Below are 20,981 nucleotides of genomic sequence, written 5' to 3'. Positions count from 1 at the left end.
TTTTGGGCCCCATGAAAGATTCAAATTTAGGGCCTCCTTAGGGGTCCCTGTCAGTGCTTGGGCCCTTACAATCTGTAAGACCTTTCCCCCCTAGCACCACCCACACTGTAAAACCTTATAAGTTGAGTTTACTTACAAAAACCCAGAAAAGTGGTTGCCCTAGAAAAACTAAGTAATTATGAATGATTAAACTTACAATCTTTTGTGACCTCAACTGTTGTATATACTCATTATATGTAAAAGTTTAAGTTAAATGTACTTAAGTCCAAATTGATTAAACCTACCATCTTCCACAGTAGTAACTGTTTACTGTGGCCACACCACAGTTAGTTACTGTCACCCTACCCACACTACCATGATCCCGCCCCTCCATTCATCACCACAAAAGAGGTAGCTACCATGTTATTGTGGCACCTCCCATTCCTCACCATGACTGAGACAACTGTGGCATGGAACCAGTCCATCACACTGCTCTCTTGTATTAATAAACCAAACTATCCATAACCACTGAGAAATTCAAGTTTCTGCAGTATGTGCAATATTATTACCATTGAATTATTATAATCTCCTGGATGATAGGACATTAACCAGTGTGCATAGAATACTCTAGTTGAGCATAATTAGACAATCCTGAAATGTCAAGTAAGCAACACACCAAAAAGGATACCTGCTACCACAATACTCACTACCAACTAAATACCTAGCCAGCCAACAAACCAGTCCACCAGCCAACCAAAAGAGTCAGTTGTCAGCTAGCCAGCCAAAGAGCCGGCTAACCAACTAACACTCAGTTAGTCAGCCAACTAACCAACAAACAAGTCAGTTGTATGGCTAGCCAGCTAACAAACCAGCCATACAGTCAACCAAAAAGAGTCAGTTAGCCAGCCAACCAGCTGGCCAACAAACAGTCAGTTGGTCGGTCAGTTAGCTCACTAACCAACAAGCCGGACAGAGAGCCAGCGAACCAGTCATTTAGGCAAGCAACTCAAGCATTGTGACAGTCTGAGTTTATATAGAGGTGAAAGTTAACCATGTGACCAGAGTAATCAGGCATGTGGCAGCTGCAGGTAGTAATTCAATGAACTTGTAACAGTCCTATGTACTCAAGTGAGGGCAGGTACTAATTGACAGGTTGATTGGGCACTACCATTGTTCCTGGTTGATGGTAGGCAATGTCAATTATGTCATGCAGCATTTGACTTTCAATTGTGCAATGGCACTTCACAAGATAGCCTAATTTTACTAGGTGGCAATATTCTGATTTAAAATTGGATGCTGCAGCGTGGCCATATTGTCAGTTGAAATTTGAAACGATCTGTTAACATGAAACACACTGCATGAATACATTCAACTGCCCACATCTGGGTAGAGGCCAGTTGGTGCAGCCTGAAGAAAAAGAGGCGGGGTCATAACCAAAACTTATGAATTTAATCCATTCAACTAAAACATATTCATCTGAACAACTATTTCCTCAAATAAGTTGTCAATACTCAGTATTCTTCAGAAATGCCATCAAACTTCTATTTTTTAGTGCATTTTAATTAGCCTTGGTAAGTACATTTGATGTCTGGGTTTACAGTGCATGCTTGCTCCACTCTGAATCAACATTAAACATGACATGATTCTATCCAGTACTATTTTGCAAAATAACGTATAAATGCAAAGCCACAAGTTGCAGAGACTTTGTTTGAATATTGCTTTCCAGAAGGGCATTAAATGGTTTATGGCCATAGCGCTCGTTATCGCCACCAAGAGGATTTGGAGGGCTCTCTCGGCTGATGTGCCCTGAGTACACAGACACAAAATACAACCCTCACACCATTGTAATGTTTTATTATAAGATGTGAGAGTAGGACAACATAACTATCATTATATTTCACACTAAGAGAACAGCCTGGAGTTAGACTGTGCAGGCTCATCTATCTTGGTTAGTGTCACATCTCCAAATGGGTGTGACAATTGTCTTGTGTTTTGTTTAGTGTGTGTGTGTGTGTGTGTGTGTGTGTGTGTGTGTGTGTGTGTGTGTGTGTGTGTGTGTGTGTGTGTGTGTGTGTGTGTGTGTGTGTGTGCGTGTGTGCGTGTGTGTGTGTGTGTGTGCGTACATGCGTGTGTGTGTGTGTGTGTGAGAGAGAGAAAGACAGAGAGAGAGAGAGAGAGAGTTAATCGCACATGCATCAATGTGTGCCTGTCTCTTTCTCTGTCTCTGGGTTTGTGTGTGTCACAGAGAGATGGATAGAGAGTAAAAGAGAGCCAAAGAATGAGAGTCTTCCTATTGCTCAATTGGCTCACATTATTTGCTGTGCTCTGAGCCAATGAGGCTTTAATAAAACACACTCATTGCTGCTCTTCCAGCCAGTCAATGACATCAATATGTATGGGGGGAAACTGACAAAAAGTATTCACAGCTCATATGCAGACACATCGCATGCCATTTCCACAGGAAGCTAAAGCAAAAACCTGATGGTCTGATGGCTGTTTTTGTCATGGTCTGAGTGTGTGTGTGTGTGTGTGTGTGTGTGTGTGTGTGTGTGTGTGTGTGTGTGTGTGTGTGTGTGTGTGTGTGTGTGTGTGTGTGTGTGTGTGTGTGTGTGTGTGTGTGTGTTTGTGCGTGTGTGCGTGCGAGCGTGCGTGCGTGTGTGTGAAAACAAATAAACCTGCTTTTAGCATTCAACATATGTTTTAAACCTTACCTCAACTTAATGACTCAGTATGAAATATGCTCTCACGGCATGTAAACAAGACCATTCCATAATGTATAAATCATGTAGTCTAAATGTCAAGCTGTAAGCTATTTTGATGCAATAATCTGCCTGTAGAATCTCCAGAGCCAAGAGACCAAGAACATCATTTGATTACATGGCAGCCTACTATGTAATCACATCATTGGAATGTTATTCAAATTATAGTCTGGTGAAGCAGCTCCTCTCCGATTCATTTTGTTGAAAGGGAGAAACTTAGCAATTAGCAGATACAGTAATGGAGTCAGCCGTATGCTTAATCTACATTTAAGTGCATTGGCACAATTATGGTCAGGTTGCATATTGAGACACGAAAAGTTTTAGCTGTCTACTTTGGGGGAGACAATAGACTTCCCACAATCCCAGACATTACATTACACTTAGCTGATGCTTTTTTAACGCAAAGCAACGTATTGTTATTTACAGGGTATTACATTGGTTACAGTCCCTGGAGCAATGTGGGGTTAGGTGCTTTTCTCAAGGTCACCTCAGCCATGGATGGAGTTGTTGTTCGAGGTAAGAGTGGAATTCAAACCTGAAACCCTCTGATCTACATTCCCCACCCCCGTGGAAGACAATTTGGTTACAGTACTATAAGGAATGGCCAAATGTGTCAGGAACATCCAGCCGGTGCGTCCTCTAAATAATACACACTTGTGCCCTTTTAGTCAGCCAACGTAAATAATGTCATCAAATGAGATCGTTCAATAAGACAGTTGTGAAAACAATAGCTATATAAAACATTAAAACAAAAGACAAGCAATGTATGACATGTCATGAATAATACTAAAGAAAAGCTTGAATTTATTTCTCCTCTGGTCCAAAAGTCTAATCCATTCAGTAGTATTCAAGGCAAAATGTGAAGCATGAATATTAAAGAGGTTTGTTTTGTTAAGAAGCAATTATACCTTTTAAACAATAAAACTCTTAAAACATATTAATGTGTGGTTTTATTTCACAGTAGAGCACAAAAGAACTAAACAACCAAATAATACACATACATAAACAGTGCCCAAAGCAGCTATCCCGTTGTGAAAGCATAATAAATAGGTGATAATTTCACTTTGGTGGAGATGCTGAAGTTGTCATAGGCCTACCTGGAGCCAGCTCCTTAGAAAAAGCAAACAAACAAAAAAACAACAACAAAAACAACTAACATACTATACCGCAATGGTGATGTTAACAAAAAGAATTATCAAATTCATTCCTGTCTGGAGAAAAGAGTTGGAAGTTGAAGTCAACATTCTGGCTGCCTATCCAAGCTTCAATCCCTCTGACCATTCAGATAGGTACTGTGCCTTGTCTGGATGTAAGTAAAAGAGTTGAAATAACAGAGTAAGTTGTGGTCCAAGGTCTGAGGTATCACCTGGCTTATCTTGTGACAAAGCCTTAATGGTCCAAATGTGTCGTCTTAGAGCGCTTGTCCAATTTGCAGTAATTACAATATCCAACCTAATACCAAGTCTTTGAAAGAGGCTTTGAGTACCAAGAAAAGCGCTTTACCTGTATAAAACAAATATATTATTATTATTATTATTATCATTATTATGTTCTCAGTTTCAATGGTGGCATACTGAACTTTGCCATTGTAGGGCAGTATACTACACTAACAACGCATAAAAGCCATAATGTCTTAAGAAACATGAGTATGCAATACTACAGTGGCCCAAGCTAACTAGATGAACACATTGAGGGAGGTTTTCAGGTTCCCATCTCAGACTAAATGCTACTAGAGAACTTTCTCAGCGCAAAGTGAAGAGGTTCACAAGTTCACAAGTACACCCCTCAGGTGGGAAAGACCAAATCACATGACCTCACAGGTTTAGTAATTATAGACCACAGAGACCATTTAACATACATCAGGAACTGGGGTAAATGTCATGAGATTATTCAATTAGTCTCTCTACCTACCTGCACCTCCCTCCCCTCTCTCTCCACCCCTAATTTCTCTAACCTTCATATCCTTCATACAAAATTCAAAGGAGTGAGCAAAAAAGATGCAAAGTATAAAAGGGTTCAAGAGAAGGTGACTGTATCCTTCTGTGACCCTATGAAAGGTGGTGCCAATTCTTCTCTTCTCTTATGTTAGGTGTTCTTACCCTTCCATTGAGTAGGCTACCTCACTTCCTGCTTTATTCAGCTATGATTTTGTCCTAACATTAGATGTGAACTGTAGGATTTAATGCAAGATGAAAAATAAACCTAGTGTGATTCAGATTTGCATATTGATATTTTTTTACATTAAAATGTATGCATTAAGTCAGTACATTTATGTGGAGTTGTGAATTCTCCTTATTAGGATGTCTCATTGAAAATAAATGTGCTGTTACTGTAAGCACACAAGACTCCTTCACACCCCTCAGGGCTTATAACCAGGGCCGCTGACACACACGCACGCACGCACACACACACGCACGCGCACACGCACGCACGCACACACAAACACATACACACACGCAATCTCCCCCACTATTGCAACATATAATGTTATGATAATGAGTTCTGGGCCGTCCCTCTTCCTGGGGCCCAGAACAACTGACCCCTTTGTCACCCCATGTCGGCTACACAACACTTTCTTTCAAGACATGAAAAGATTGAAATGTACTATTTGGATGACTAATGTTAGATGTACTCACAGATATCTAATGGAGGATCGTTTTGTCTCATACATCTCACAAGAACCACTGAAGCGTGCAGCTCCTTTTTATATCATACCAGATGGCGTTGCCTTATGACTATTTTCTTCGTCTTCGGCATCACCCTCAAGGCTCTGTACATTTTCCCTTGTTTTTTCCCTATTAAGTATTTTTTTCAGATGGGTCATAGTTTGGTCAAAGCAGCTAGGAATAATTATGCTATTCATTAGCCAGTGAGCACAGTAAATCGGTCTTGCAAAGCTCAGTACTATACGTAAGAGGTGTAGTCTACTTTTTGGAATCGGTACACTGTATATTTGAGCATTTTTGTGGTGGGTATACTGTGCTATTCTAAATAGCCTACTGAATCATTCAATTTTAGGTGGATACACTGAAATCCCTGACATTTATAGGTAGGCTGTGTTCTACGAAGACTACACCACTGCTATACATCTTTCAGCAATCAACTCTCTCAAAATCAATCTTTTGTTCAACTGCTCAACTTATTGACAAAAACAAGCACTGCAAGCACATGCACTGCATGTAGCACACCCAATCAACCTCCTATTGCCATTTCCATCAACTAAAATATTACTTGTGATTTGCTATGATGGTCATTTTCAAAGTGTTGGTGAAATGTTCTGTTTCCATTCTTAAATGATCTGAATTCCACCCCCTGGCTGTCAGGAAAAAAGTATCAAAAGAAAATGTTAAAACAAAAACAAATGTCTAAAATAATAATTGAGATGGCAACGGGTACTGAAGGATAGTTTAGCATTCGCTATGGAAAAAGCATCGACAGGTTGCATTTTTATTGTAAAAATAAATTGTGTTGCCTATACCCCGGACTGCCCACAAGAATAATGGTTGAATATGAGCTGTGTGTGTGTGTGTGTGTGTGTGTGTGTGTGTGTGTGTGTGTGTGTGTGTGTGCGTGCGTGCGTGCGTGCGTGCGTGCGTGCGTGCGTGCGTGCGTGTGTGTGTGTGTGTGTGTGTGTGTGTGTGTGTGTGTGTGTGTGTGTGTGTAGTGTGTGTGTGTGTATTATATTGTGTTTCTTTCTTTCTTTCCTTCCTTCTTTCTTTCTTTCTTTCTTTCTTTCTTTCTTTCTTTCTTTCTTTCTTTCTTTCTTTCTTTCTTTCTTTCTTTCTTTCTTTCTTTCTTTCTTTCTTTCTTCCCCTTCTGGGGTATTTCATTGTAGCAAGAGCCATGTAAATTCCCATTGTATTTTAGTGCTGCCATCTGGCTGCCTGCTCATATGGGGCAGAACAAGCTCTTCAGCTTTATGTAGCTCCTCTTCTGTTTTGTGCCACCATCTCCTTGTTTTTAGACAAGCCAGGCCATGAATGACAAACTGTGTAGTAGAACACAAGAACATCTGGTTGTTCTCGACTGTAATGTGGCATAATACCAAGTGAATAGCCTCTTTTGATCTTCCTCACATACAGTAACCCTTCATCTTTGCCTAACCTCACACTCCCATCCACCGCACCCCTTTACAGTGGCGGAACAATTGCACACAGGGCCCCAGGGCAAACCACCTATAGGGCCCCTTCATACAGCCTGCCATGGTCACAATAAGGCCCCCAACACCAATACAGGAGGGCCCCATGGCCCCAGGGCAAATGCCCTGCTTGTCCCCCCTATAGCTCAGTCCCTGCCCCTTTATCACGCCAATGCCGAGTCAGAGCCCTCGCCCTTACAGCAACATTGTCCCTATCTACATATACAGTAAGCTCCTGGGGAGGAGGTGCGTGGAGGTTGGAAATACATTACAAGCATTCACCACCACAGATAAGCAGAGGCAGGAGAGGGGAGGCTCCTTCAGTGGAAACAGAAAGTAATGTGTGGCATAAACATGCTAGCTGTGCCCATTAATCATAAAATATGAGCACTCTGGATTACAAAATGGCAGAGCTGGGAATGAACAGTACAGAAGGTGAGTAGCAACCTCATTTTACTGGCAAGAGGCTGCAGTGCAGTACAGGGAAGGCTGTTTGGGAATGTAATTATTGACTGTCATTGAGATGATATTAAGGGAAGGTCCCCTGCTAAAGTGTCGAAGCTGTGCAGTTATTGGAATGCATGATGGTGTCATTTTGATGACCGCCCTGAAGGACATCGGGTTTATAACCAGACCACTGAGGACAATTTGTGTTTGACTAAGCTTTGTCGACGCATTAAAAAATGCTGTATAAAACCATTTTAAACCTTTACCTGTATAGGACACTGACCCTGGGAACTTGTCAAAGTCAATTTTATTGTCATAGTCGGACAGAGAAATTAAAATCATTTTACATAATGATTCAGGTTTATGGAACTGAATCAGAATCAACACCCACATTTGTGTATCAGCCATTACTTTGCCACAGCATGCTGGTTCTATCTATTCTATAAATTTGGTATGCTGAACATCAAAATATGCATTCATATGGCCTACTGTAGAATTTACAAGTGTCGGAGAAACTTTTTGGAAATTTAGGCATCTATTGTTAATCAGGCTATGGCATTATGTGAGGAATTTGTTATTAAGTCTGGCTATTTATTTCAGAAGTGAAAAGAGAAGTCCGCGACACTGCTTGTCTATTTATGATTTGATCGATCAAATCATAAATAGACAAGCAGTGTCGCGGACTTCTCTTTTCACTTGGATTTACTCTCATTGTCCTGCACCTGGCCCATCGGGTGGGATGTGCACACATCTACTTCTCTGAACTATTTATTTCAGAAGGCCACGTTTTACGCCAGAGCTACAGCTTCTCAACCATCTACTCAGCCCTAGACATTGACCTCCCATTTCATTAAAAGCGTATTCATGAGGTATTTCAGAGCAGCAAACATTACAAGTTCTCATAACTGGCTTGTCATGCATGTCCTTTCTTTCCTTATTCGACCCCCCCACCCCCCTCCCCCGCTCTTGCTCTTTCACTTCTTGTGCGACTTATTATGCCCATGAATATGTAGATGTCCACAAGGTGAACAACCGGTGACTGGACTTTGCGAGGAGCAGTCCCGTGCTAAGCCTTTCTTTACCAGTATTTTCTTTGCTTTAAAAAAAATGTGGGACCACTGTCAGACAAGTGGAGTAAATGGGAGCATTCCCATGCTACGCCTGTCTTTAGCATCATGGCATTTTCTTCTTTTTTTAAATGTGGGACCGCTGTCAGACAAGTGGAACTAAAGCTTTTATCTCCCACTGTTTGTCTCTGCTCCAGAGGTCAAGTCAATATTGCACCAGCACCTGAGAAACACAGTAAGACATGAAGGTGGGAGGAGCGGAATGAAGGAGGCTTTTGGATGGGGAAGGGATGGACGTAGCGTAGGTGTGCATAATTATGTTGCTATGTGTTAGTGTGTGTGGTGGTGAGGAGAGAGAAGGTGGGTGCTCCAACTGGGGCGCTGATAGCATCGGGTTCAGTCTTTATTCTGTGCTCTCCAACTGCACAACTCAATCTGCAAGTGAACAGGAAAGGACAGGAACGGACAGGACATTCCTCCATTCTTAATTCTCTAATTCCCGCTTCTCTTGTCATTCCTACATGGGAGTCCATTCAGTGGGGGTGAGAGCGACCTGTTATCAGGGCAGCCATGCATGCCAGACATAGAGTAGTGCATCCAATCTGCACTCAGAGGGGAGGCTTTCTCATGGACTTCAAGTGGCATTGAGGTCTCTCTCTATTTCCCTTGTTAAGTCTCTCTCTTGGTCCTTCCCCACCACCCACCATCTCTCTCTCTCTCTCTCTCTCTCTCTCTCTCTCTCTCTCTCTCTCTCCTCTCTCCTCTCTCTCTCTCTCTCTCTCTCTCTCTCTCTCTCTCTCTCTCTCTCATACACACACACCACTCACCACTCACTCACTCACTCACTCACTCACTCACTCACTCACTCACTCACTCACTCACTCACTCACTCACTCACTCACTCACACACACACACACACACACACACACACACACACACACACACACACACACACACACACACACACACACACACACACACACACACACACACACACACACACACACACACCAGACACACAGACACACAGACACACACACTGTATTTTGTTGACTTTCAGCAATCTTACAACACCTTCTAAAACTTTTTTTGGAGAAAGAAAGACCTTGCATTTTCTGCTAACCTCGGATCAGGTCATAACTGATGTTTTTACCCAAGATATAAGACATCCCACACAGCAGAGGACTCCGATGCGGAGCCGCGTTCAAGTCACCACATCCGTGTCACTGTCACATTCCTTTGGGTTCCACTTGGTGGATCAGGGTCGCCACCGTGCGCCGCCCCAAATTCTACCGTCAAAACGCGGACCATAATCGCATCCATATCTGATTCACAAACGCGGACGCGCTGTAAATCTAACGGACGTTGGTACAGTTTTTGTTGGGGCAGACACGACCGAACAGCGCTCTCCAGTAAGTATTGATTTATTTATATTAGGTGATACACAAAGGTACAAAAAGTATATCTGAAGCTTTTATACTATCAATGCTTTGATATTTCGTAGGATTTTGTTTTATGACTTTAAAAGTGTAAGTTAACCCTAGTTGTTTTCAAAACGAGACAGCTAGTTCATTCATTCAAAGACATGGAGAACTACATTGGCTATTGTAGTATTTCCTAAATACTGTTAAAATATGATGCCATCCGATACATGGAGGAAGTGCAGTTGAATAAAAAATATCAACATTGTGCCCATTTTAACAGCCTTGTTTACGTTAGCTTGCTAGCCAGTTACTAGCAAACCGGTTGACTGAAGCAAACTTGTGTAAAGTTAAACGTAGGTCTAAGTGTTCAAATACTCCTATGAAACGGCAATATTGGTCTGAATTTGGCTCATGGTACACTTTTACACGGATTGGTGATGCCCTCAACAGGTTTGGCACCAACTGTGTTTTTAACGGTACAAATCCTAAAGCGGTGGCATCATGTTCTCCTCACGTTAACGAAATCCAGGCTAATTATTTATTAGCAATTAATGGATGGCCATGAACTGCGCCCTCGTCCCATATGCTGTCCATCATTGGTGAATGAATGAAGTAGCTGGGCTCATAGTTTGATACAGGTGTCCGTGGTTGGGCTACAAATATCTGAATTTGTCCTTAATCTTGTGTATCAGTAAACAGGTGGAATTACCTCTGGGTCGGACAGGGCTAGCCAGCTGTAATCCACCCTGCTACGGTGATGCCCGCCTGCCTCCCGGCTTTTACGACCAAGAGTAAGTACATCTTATAATATTCAACATCATTACTGTCACGGGATAGAGATGTGAAAGAGCGTTGTCCATTCGCAATGCAATGTCTGATTGCCATCTTACGAAATTTAAATGAAAGCTCTAAGTTTAGCTCTGTTGCCTTTTCAGATCGGAGCGCTGATGTGATGTTTCCCCGTCGACTGATGAGGCATCGGGGAAGGAAGAGAAGGCAGCCACGACACGCGATTGTTCAACATGACAGTGAGACAGAAAAATAATGTCAAGATAAATAAAAAATCATGATGAGTGAAGTTCTTAGTCAGGTTGTGTTTTTTTCGGGTTCTTATTTAAACGGTGTCTAGGCCAGGTCTGTGTTATCTGTAGAATTAAATCTAAATGCTGTTTGAAACGGTTACTGATTTAGTGTTCGTTTATTGGGATTATAGCATAATAAGAAAGTAACTTTATGAGCACGGATCCAAAATGGTCCCGGCCCGGAACATCTATGAGTCCGGAATGGGTCCGTAACTGATAAAAAGTAGTGGAACCGTGACGGATGCAATAAGTGGACACGGAATGAGTCCGCATCGGATGTCGCGCCTCCGAACCGGGCTCACTGCGGAGGTACGCTTCTGCACGCGGATCCGTTGCGGGTGACAAACGGGTCCCTTTTGAGTCCGCACCACGCCTCCGCGTCGGATGATAGGCGGCGTGCAAGTGGACGCCGATACGGCCCCGTTTACCGGATCCGTTCCGGAGGATGGCCTCCGGACGGTGGACTCCGGGGCGGATCCATTACGGTGTACTTTTGCTGTGTGGGATGGTAGTGCTTGTTTTTGTTCTGTGACACAAAGATAAAAATCTACCTTGCCCAAAAATTATAGACTATTCAGCAGTAGCGGCCGGTGGCTGGGGAAACAGGAAGGGCAGAAATTTTGGCGATCAAGTCCTTAATAATTAAATCAATACGGTATAATTTACGAGTTTCATTGCGTGTGTAGGCAAGACAGGAGAGCGTTTTCCCATAGTGTTTGGTGTGTTAGTAAAACTCCACCTCCCGTGATACACCGCACCAGGCATGCGCGTTATCTGTTCAACTTCTGTTCTGAAGAAAGCTGTTTTTGACAGTTCTCTCCACGCAGCTAGTTCTCTTGCTCATTTAAGCAGAGTGACTGCATACACATGTTAAGACATTACAAGAAAAATGCTTTGTATGCTCGCGGAGTTGGAGTTTGCGACAAGCAACACAACACATATGCACTCCACGCAACCGGTCAGCAACAGCAATCAGGAAAAGGCTAGCACAGCACAGCATCTCGCCTTCACCGTTCGTACATTACATTGATGCAACCAAAGCCCTGCAACACTATTCAATTCAGTCAGTCGTCCCCTTGCTGCCGGTTTAAATGCACCACAGAACCAAATGCCATCAATACCGGGGAAGGACGTGACTATTTTCGAAACGAGTAGCCATCAACAGACTCGCTCCTGTTCTGCAATGCTAGGCAGGACCGGGTGCAAGTGTATTTTTTAGCTTTTTCGGGGACACAGCAGACAATACTGAGCATAAATGAAGCTGTCAACAACATCCCAAGCTCAATAAGCTCAGATATTTCATTAAATAACTTCCAGTTTCCCTATTTCACAAAGACTTGATGTTGATTCATAATCCCTCACGTTTTGTTTTAAACTATGTAGTAAGCCCAACGCAGCTTCTCAGAGAATGTCGTCAACTAGTCGGCTAGTCGTGGGGGTAGCAGCAGCATACTTTACGAAGCTACACATTTGCTTGCTGTCTCAACATTGCAAGCCCTCAAATTTCATTAAATAACAGACAGTTACCCATTATGCAAAGACTTCGGTCATAAAACCTTAGACTTTGCAATAGCAAATATACAAACTGTACCTACCCCAAACGTGAATCCTTCACCAGCCAACACATATCCTTCGTCAAATCCGACATGGTTATCCGTTTAATCCACCGATTTTGTGAGGGAAATTTGCGGCAATGGAGTTAATAAAATCCCACAGGTTAGAGATGAGCGGAGTAATATGTTTGCTGTGTCTTTTTCAAAGCAGGCAGGGCCACCGTGTCATTGGTCAGGGCAGATCATACATCTGCCCTGATAGCGTCCATAAAGTCGCGCTTATGTTATGATATTATGCTAAGTAGGCTACAGTGCTAATTTTGTAGAATGGGATCGGGGCGAGGGGGCCGGGCTTAGCTGAGGCGCTGAGAAATCTGCCCAGGCCAGTGGCCATAGACCCTAACGTTAAACAGCCACACTAGGTGTAAACTAGACTTCTCAACAAAAATAAAACCCGATTCCACTCGCAATCGTCACAAACTACAACATTGATGTAATACGATTCCCAGTGTGATTGAGGTTGCAAATACATATTTTATCTACAATTTCTGAATGGATCTACTTTTCTCAGAGGAAGAGTCTTTGGGGGGGCACTGCCCATCTGCCCTTAATGAACCGGCCGCGCCTGCTATTCAGTGGGAAATAGCTTAGCGATTTACCACTTCCTTAAGTCAAGAAAATAATGAGATGAACTGCTGAAAGAGAGTTCAAGTGTCTGCTCCCAAAATCACAATGTGTAAAAAAAAAATTGCACACATGTTCAATTTAATAAAATACATAGGCACACAGACAAGTGTGCATATGCACGCGCACGCACGCACGCACGCACACAGATGACTTGTTTAAGAGACATAGTATGGGCCAAACATTTGAACATGTTACATTTTTTAAGATTGTTTCCACACAATTTCTGGAATCATGTTTTGAATTCTCAGAACTCTACGCACAAAACCAAAAACTTGGCTCAAAAGGCAAAACCCCTTGCTTCTCCTATTATCTCAAAACAACGTAGTGTATTCTAAATACCCCCCCCCCCCTGTATAAATGATTAAAATAGAAAATAAGCATGTTTATTTGTGGGTCCTATGATTTGATAAGCAGATCTATTCTGTTTGAATTATCACAATTATTGATTTATTGATTCTGCATTTATCTCTTCCCTTAGAAGGATTATAAGCGGACTCTAATGAATGAAACAGACTCCTTTCTTGTCTTTAGGTTTCTGGACGTGCATGTGTGTGTGTGTGTGTGTGTGTGTGTGTGTGTGTGTGTGTGTGTGTGTGTGTGTGTGTGTGTGTGTGTGTGTGTGTGTGTGTGTGTGTGTGTGTGTGTGTCGCGGCCCTGCTCTCCAGCTATCCTCTGCCTCACCACCAATCCCTGTTACTACATTATAAAAAGGTAGACCACTATGACTAAAGGACTTCATGTGATACATCTAAATATCAGGAGTCTACCACATAAAATAGATCACCTTAGAGCTTGGCTTGCTTATAATAAACCTGATGTTATTACTCTTTCAGAGACCTGGTTGAATAGAGATGTTCCAGATGTAGAAATTCAAATTGATGGGTACAACTTATTTAGATCAGATAGGGCTACGCGTGGTGGGGGTGTTGCCACCTATATACTGTCACACCTGCACGCAGAGCCAGTTTTACCCACAGAAAGACCAGTTTATTTTGAATGTCTTTGTGTAAAAATCTGCCTTCATGAAAACAAAAACCTACTATTATGTAACATTTACAGACCACCAAACTCACCTTCTGAGTCAATGAAATGTATTAGTAATACCATTAGCTCTCTAAACTGCTTTAAAGAGATGATCATTCTTGGCGACTTCAATTGCAACTGGTTAGACCGTTCTTCCACCAAAGACAGACATATTTTTGAAAGTCTTAACCTGACACAGATAATTAAAGAACCTACCAGAGTTGGAAAAACATCTAAAACATTACTAGATTGGATATTGGTCACCCATCCTGACAGGATCATTGACTCTGGAGTGCTTCCTGATTGCCTCAGCGATCACTCAATCGTGTCATGTAAATGGAAAATCAGAACACCACGCCTGCCACCCAAAATAATCCAAGTAAGGCAGATGAAGTACTTTAACAACAGTGACTTTTTAGATGATCTATGGAATATTAACTGGCACAGATTTAATCTAATCCCTTCTGTTGGTGATGCTTTTGAGTTTTTTCATACTGAAGTACTATCTGTTATCAACAAACATGCCCCATGGCGAACAATACGAGTAAAAGGAAGACATTTGCCTTGGATTGATGGTGAATTACTCACACTTTTTAAACAGCGAGATAAAGCATGGAAAAAACATCATACAACAAAAGACCCCAAAGACTGGGAAGCATATAAATACTTAAGGAACATGTGCACAACTAAAACACGTAATGCTAAATCTGACTACTTTAAAAACAACCTTTGCAGGGACTATACCAATCCAAAGAAATTCTGGAATAACCTTAACACTCTCCTTAATAACAAACCCAACTCAAGTACTCCAGCTAAAATTAGACTGAACAATGACACTCTCTCTGATCCTTCTGCAATAGCAAATGCGTTTAACCAGCATTTTGCTGCTATTTGTAACAAAAAGACACAGTACTCAAACAATCTAACCAGTCCCCAACATGTGGACTCTCCTTTATTTCTCTTTTCTACCATTCAACCTACTGATGTTCAAAGAGCTATCTCTGAACTAAAGCTAGGTGGTAAAGACTTGGATGGTCTGGACACTAAGTTTTTAAAAATAGCCTCGGAAGTATTGTCATATCCACTTACAGACTTATTTAACTTATCACTAACCACAGGTGAGGTTCCAGTGAAGTGGAAGCGAGCTAGAGTTACTCCAATTCTGAAAGGTGGCGACCCATCAGATATCAACAACTATAGGCCCATCTCCATAATTAGTAGTGTAGTGAAAGTTTTTGAAAAAATTATATTTAACCAACTTTACAACTATATTAATTCATCATCTATCTTATCTCATTATCAATCAGGTTTCCGACCGAAACATTCTACAACAACAGCTCTACTAAAGTTCACAAATGATATCTATTCATCTCTGGATGCAGGCAAGTCCACTGGTGCAATCTTTGTAGACTTATCTAAAGCCTTTGACCTTGTAAACCATTATATCCTTCTAGATAAACTGCATTCGATAGGTCTCTCTAAACAGGCACTTCTATGGTTTAACTCTTACTTACATTTCAGACAACAATGTGTGCTTTTTCAGGGTAGTCTTTCTCAGTACTCGGTCATTGATAAAGGCGTTCCTCAGGGATCATCGCTTGGCCCTCTATTATTTTCAATTTTTATCAATGATCTCCCAACAGCCTGCCTAGATTGTTCAATACACCTATATGCTGATGATACAGTTATATACAACTCTAATACTGACCTATTTAAGATTCAGAATGATCTTCAAGCAGATTTCACCAGAATTCAAGAGTGGTTCCAATGTAATTGTACTGTTCTTAAAGCTAACAGCCAGCTAAACTCATCTCTTCAACAAATCCCCCAAGGAAGAGGCAGGTCTTGTCATTAGCGAGGTTTATTGAAAAGAAGGTAAAACTGAAATAAATACAAATACAGCGGGTAAGTATAAATAATGTCTAAACATCAGGTAAGTATCAAATAATAAGGTAATTATCACAAAATATCTACACAGATAAGTAGGGCAGCTTACAACTACATGCTACACTTAGCTTAGCTTCCATGCTAATTAGGCACTTAACACAAGGAATGGCTAACATTTGCTGAGTCACACATCATTTCCAGTACAAAAACTGCCTGACTGTAACCACATGAATTAACTTACTTTCTCACCAAAAGATCGTTTTTACTACTAATTTACTCATAAACTTCTTCTTTCTACAGGTTAATCAACATAAATGTACTTACTGGCAATGCCACATCGAAATGGAGAGATAAAGTTCAGAGGAGCTGAGCTGACATGTATCCTTCACCTTGAACAACTGAAAACTGTCTAGTCACAGGAACAGGAAGTGACATCATACCCCAAACTGAGAATTACTATATCAAAATAAAAGTCATTATCAAAATACATTCCCCGTGGCATCACACTCCCCGTCTGGCATCCCTGGATGCCACACCCACTTAACCTTAAACAGTCTCTGCTTCTAGGAGTAAGACCACGTCCGAGACAGGTCTCAGGTAAGTCTTTGGCGGATGATGAGATGCGACCTTGACATCCACCTTTCTGACAAGTCCATCATCACTGGGGAAGGTCTTCATGATCCTTCCAATGGACCACTCATTCCTTCTGGTTTGCTTGTCTTTCAGTAGCACTATGTCTCCTTCCTTGAGGTTCCGTTTCTTTGCGTGCCACTTCTGCCTGGCTTGAAGTACGCTCAAGTACTCCCGCCTCCATCTTGCCCAGAATGTCTCTGCTAGAGCCTGTACTCTCTTCCATTGATGCTTCAACAGACTGGCCTCTGAGCCATCTGCAGCAGGAGCTAGTGGAGTACCACTCTTCTGCGTGAGCAGCATCGCAGGAGTAAGAATCAGTGGCGCTTCAGGATCTGAGGAGACTGGTATTAGCGGCCTGGAGTTGATTATAGCGGTGACTTCAGCCATGAACGTGCACAGGACTTCATGAGTGACCTTTGACCTTCCAGCTTGGAGCAGCATTGAATCGAGGATGCGACGTGCTGTACCTATCATGCGCTCCCAGCTTCCTCCCATGTTGGAGGCATGCGGTGGGTTGAAGACCCAGGTGCACTTCTGAGAGCACAGGTAAGTGTTCACACTTTCTTCCTCAGCTTCCGTTGCAGCATTCAAGTTGGAGTTGGCACCCACAAAGTTGGTTCCTCTATCAGAACGTAACTGTTTCGCTGGTCCGCGAATTGCAAAGAACCTGCGAAGGGCGTTGATGCAGCTTGAGGCACTCATTGTCTCTATCACTTCTATGTGAACTGCTCTTGTGGACATGCACGTGAACAGTACTGCCCATCTCTTGCTGTTGGCACTACCACCTCGGGTCCGTCGGGTGACGACCTCCCAGGGTCCGAAGACGTCCAACCCTACGTAGGTGAATGGAGGTTCCTGCTTTAGGCGCTCTTGAGGTAGATCTGCCATCTGTTGCTGTTCCAATTTGCCGCGTAACCGCCTGCATATCACACACTTGAACACCACGCTGGTGATGGCTCGCTTGGCTCCCACGATCCAAAGACCACTTGCACGCACTGCTCCTTCAGTGAAGTGCCTTCCTTGATGTTGCACTCTGAAGTGGTGGTGGCGAATGAGCAAGGTGGCAACATGGTGCTTGCCAGGAATCAGGAGTGGGTGAGTCTCATCAGTCGGTAAGTTCGAGTGAGTGATTCGGCCTCCGACGCGTAGCAGATCTTCTGCGTCTACCACAGGGTGAAGCTTCTTCAGAGGACTGTGTGCAGGTAAGTATTGTCCCTGCTGGATACAGCTGAGCTCCTCTGCGTACACCTCATGTTGTACAGTTTTGATGATGATGTGCTCTGTGGCAGTAAGCTCTGAAGCTGTTACCCCTTTCTTGCAGAGATGCCATCCGGAACACCCGGTGTCAGGTGCTGGGTTTTGGAAACTCTGGGCTACATGCCTCAGACGTGCTACAGCTCTGGCCAAGCGCTCCCATGATGAGAACCTCTCAAAGCGTTGCGAGTCCAGGTGAGTTCCTGCAACCTTGGTCAGGTAAGTTGTGGCCTCAGGTCGAAGTTCTGGGTCTGCATCTGGATCGAGCAACTGAAAGTCATTGTCGGGTGACGAGGAGCTGTCTGGCTGTAGCAAGAACTTGGGTCCGGTGAACCAATTGGTTGCTTGCAGCTGGCTTGCAGACACTGACCTCGTGGCATGGTCTGCTGGGTTGTTCTTGGTGGCAACATACTTCCACTGACTCGGGTGACTGGACTGCCAGATCCGGTGTATGCGATTACTCACAAACACGTAGAACCTTCTGGACCTGTTGTTGATGTAGCCCAATACCACCTTACTGTCGGTGAAGAATGTGATCTTGCCCAGTGCTTGGCCTAGGTCTTCTTTGACCTGGTCTGCGATCTCTGTAGCTAGCACGGCTGCGCAAAGCTCAAGTCTGGGGATGGTGAGCTCCGCTAAAGGTGCAAGCTTGGCCTTGCCTAACACAAAGCTTACTTCTGTGTGGCCATTCTCATCCTCTACCTTGAGGTAAGCTACTGCTGCGATCGCCTTCACTGAGGCATCCGAGAAGACGCACAACTCTGTGCACTTTGCTGTTGTTACTGGGAAGGAAGCATAAGTGCGAGGGATGTTCAGCTGATTCAGCTCCTGCAGAGACTCCTGCCATCTCTGCCACTTGAGGAACTTCTCATCAGGTAGGGGCGTATCCCAGTCTGTGCCTTGGGACACTAGTTCTCTCAGTAGGAACCTGCCTTGGATTGTCACAGGTGCTAAGAATCCGAGCGGGTCGAATAAACTGTTAATTGTGGACAGAACGCCTCTGCGTGTAAAAGGCTTCTGGGACTCAGGGATGGTGAACGTGAAGGTGTCCTTGGTCATGTCCCAGGCAACACCTAGACTGCGCTGGACAGGTAAGTCATCAACAGCAAGATCTAGAGCCTCGATGCTCTTGGCCCGATCGTCTGCGGGAAAGGCTTCCATGACTTCTGCTTTGTTGGAAGCAATCTTGTGAAGCTTGATGTTGTAGCCTTTCAGCAACTGCTGAGCTCGCGTCAAGACATCCACTGCTTCGGCCTCTGAGGGAAAGGACCGAAGGACATCATCGACGTAGAAGTCAGTTTTGATGAACTCACAGACGTCACTGCCGAAGTCCTTCTCTCCCTCTTGGGCTGATCTTCTCAGTCCATAGGTTGCGACTGCTGGTGACGGGCTGTTCCCGAAGACATGAACTGTCATGCGGTAGTCCACTACCTCCTTCTCAGGGTTGTTGTCCTCAAACCACAGGAAGCGTAGTACATCCCTGTGTTCCTTCTTCACGTAGAAGCAGTAGAACATCTGTTTGATGTCTGCCGTAACTGCTACCGGGTCTTTCCGGAATCTGAGAAGCACTCCGAGAAGGCTATTGTTGAGGTTGGGACCCTGAAGCAGGACATCGTTCAGGGACACTCCCTCAAAGCTAGCACTTGAGTCGAACACGACCCGGATCTTCCCGGGCTTCTGGGGATGGTACACTCCGAAGATGGGAAGGTACCAAGCTTCCTTTCCATCCTCTAAAGGTGGTGCCCGTTCTGCATGGTGGTTATCCAGAATCCCCTGCATGAACTCAACAAAGTCTTCCTTCATGTTGGGGCGTCTCTGGAAGTTACGTTGCAGTGACTTAAAGCGTTCGCAGGCATACCGCTTGTTGTTAGGAAGTGGTTTCCTTGGGGTCTGAAACGGCAGTGGGGCTATCCAGCTTCCGTTGTCATCCCTGACGAACTCTTTGTCCATCAGCTGCAGGAACGTGAGATCATCAATAGACGGCCCTAGATGATTGTCCTTGTCAGACCTCGAGAAGACTGTTCTGCCCAGGTGGTCTTCTTGTCGCACTGTTGCACATGACCAAGGGCTATCTTGCTTGAAGCTCTGGCTGAAGTCTTCCTTGACTTTGACGACATTCAAACAAGGATTCATGCAGCTTGGACGGCCATTTTCCATGAAGCATGTCTTGAATGTGTTCACTGTGTTTGGAGAGTGAGCTCCACTCAAACAGACATCGCCGACAATCACCCACCCAAGGTCGTGCTTCTGGGCGAAGGGTGCACTTGGTGGGCCATTGTATTGCTGACGCACTTTGTGGACCTGGAGTATGTCCCGGCCTAACAGCAGCCAAATCTCTGCAGAGTTGTCCAGAGCAGGTATCCTGTTAGCAATGCTTTGCATGTGGCTGTGGTGGTATGCTGCCTCTGGAGTAGGAATTTCTCCTCTACTGTTAGGAACGTTGTTGCACTCTATCAGAGTAGGAAGGGGAATGCTCAATTCTCCTGTGAGTGGTTCGACCACGTAGCCATGGGCCCTCCTTCCTGTGACATTTGTGGCTCCTGCACATGTCGTAAGGATGTATGGCAGGGATGGCCCCTGAATGTGGAAAGCGTCGAAGAACTCCGTCTTGGCTAACGAAACATTGCTTTGATCATCTAAGATCACATACATCTTCTTCATCTTGTCTCGATGGTGTTGTGGATATACATTGACTAGGCATATCTTTGAACAAGACTTGCCCTTGAAACCCTGACCACATACCTGTGTGCACATGGCCGTTGCAGTTGAGCTTGGTGCATCGTCAGATTGCTCTGATGTGTCCTTTGACTCCCCGCCATGGTCTTTGGAGGGGTTCTGCACCTTAGGTCCCTTTGGAGTAGGCCCTGGATGCAGTGCGGCAAGGTGCTTCTCACTGTTGCATTCTGCACACTTAATGGCAACATCACAGTTCTTAGCCATGTGCGAGACTGATGCACAGCAGCGGAAACATATCCCGTTGTCCTTCAGGAACTTCTTCCTGTCGTCGAGCAGCATAGCTCTAAAGCTCTTGCATTTTCTTAGGGGAT

General features: G+C 43.8%; 1 long non-coding RNA gene across 1 annotated transcript; it reads left to right on the top strand.

Moving 5' to 3' along the window:
* Window positions 1-9,564: 9,564 nt before the first annotated feature.
* Window positions 9,565-11,399, top strand: LOC134460300 (uncharacterized). Its single transcript, XR_010037054.1, has 3 exons — window positions 9,565-9,803; window positions 10,508-10,606; window positions 10,751-11,399. It is a non-coding gene; the product is annotated as an uncharacterized LOC134460300 (long non-coding RNA).
* The last annotated feature ends 9,582 nt before the right edge of the window (window positions 11,400-20,981 follow it).

This window comes from Engraulis encrasicolus, chromosome 12 (assembly GCF_034702125.1).
Source record: "Engraulis encrasicolus isolate BLACKSEA-1 chromosome 12, IST_EnEncr_1.0, whole genome shotgun sequence".
NCBI lineage: Eukaryota > Metazoa > Chordata > Actinopteri > Clupeiformes > Engraulidae > Engraulis > Engraulis encrasicolus.
This window is presented reverse-complemented; position numbering and strand designations above follow the sequence as displayed.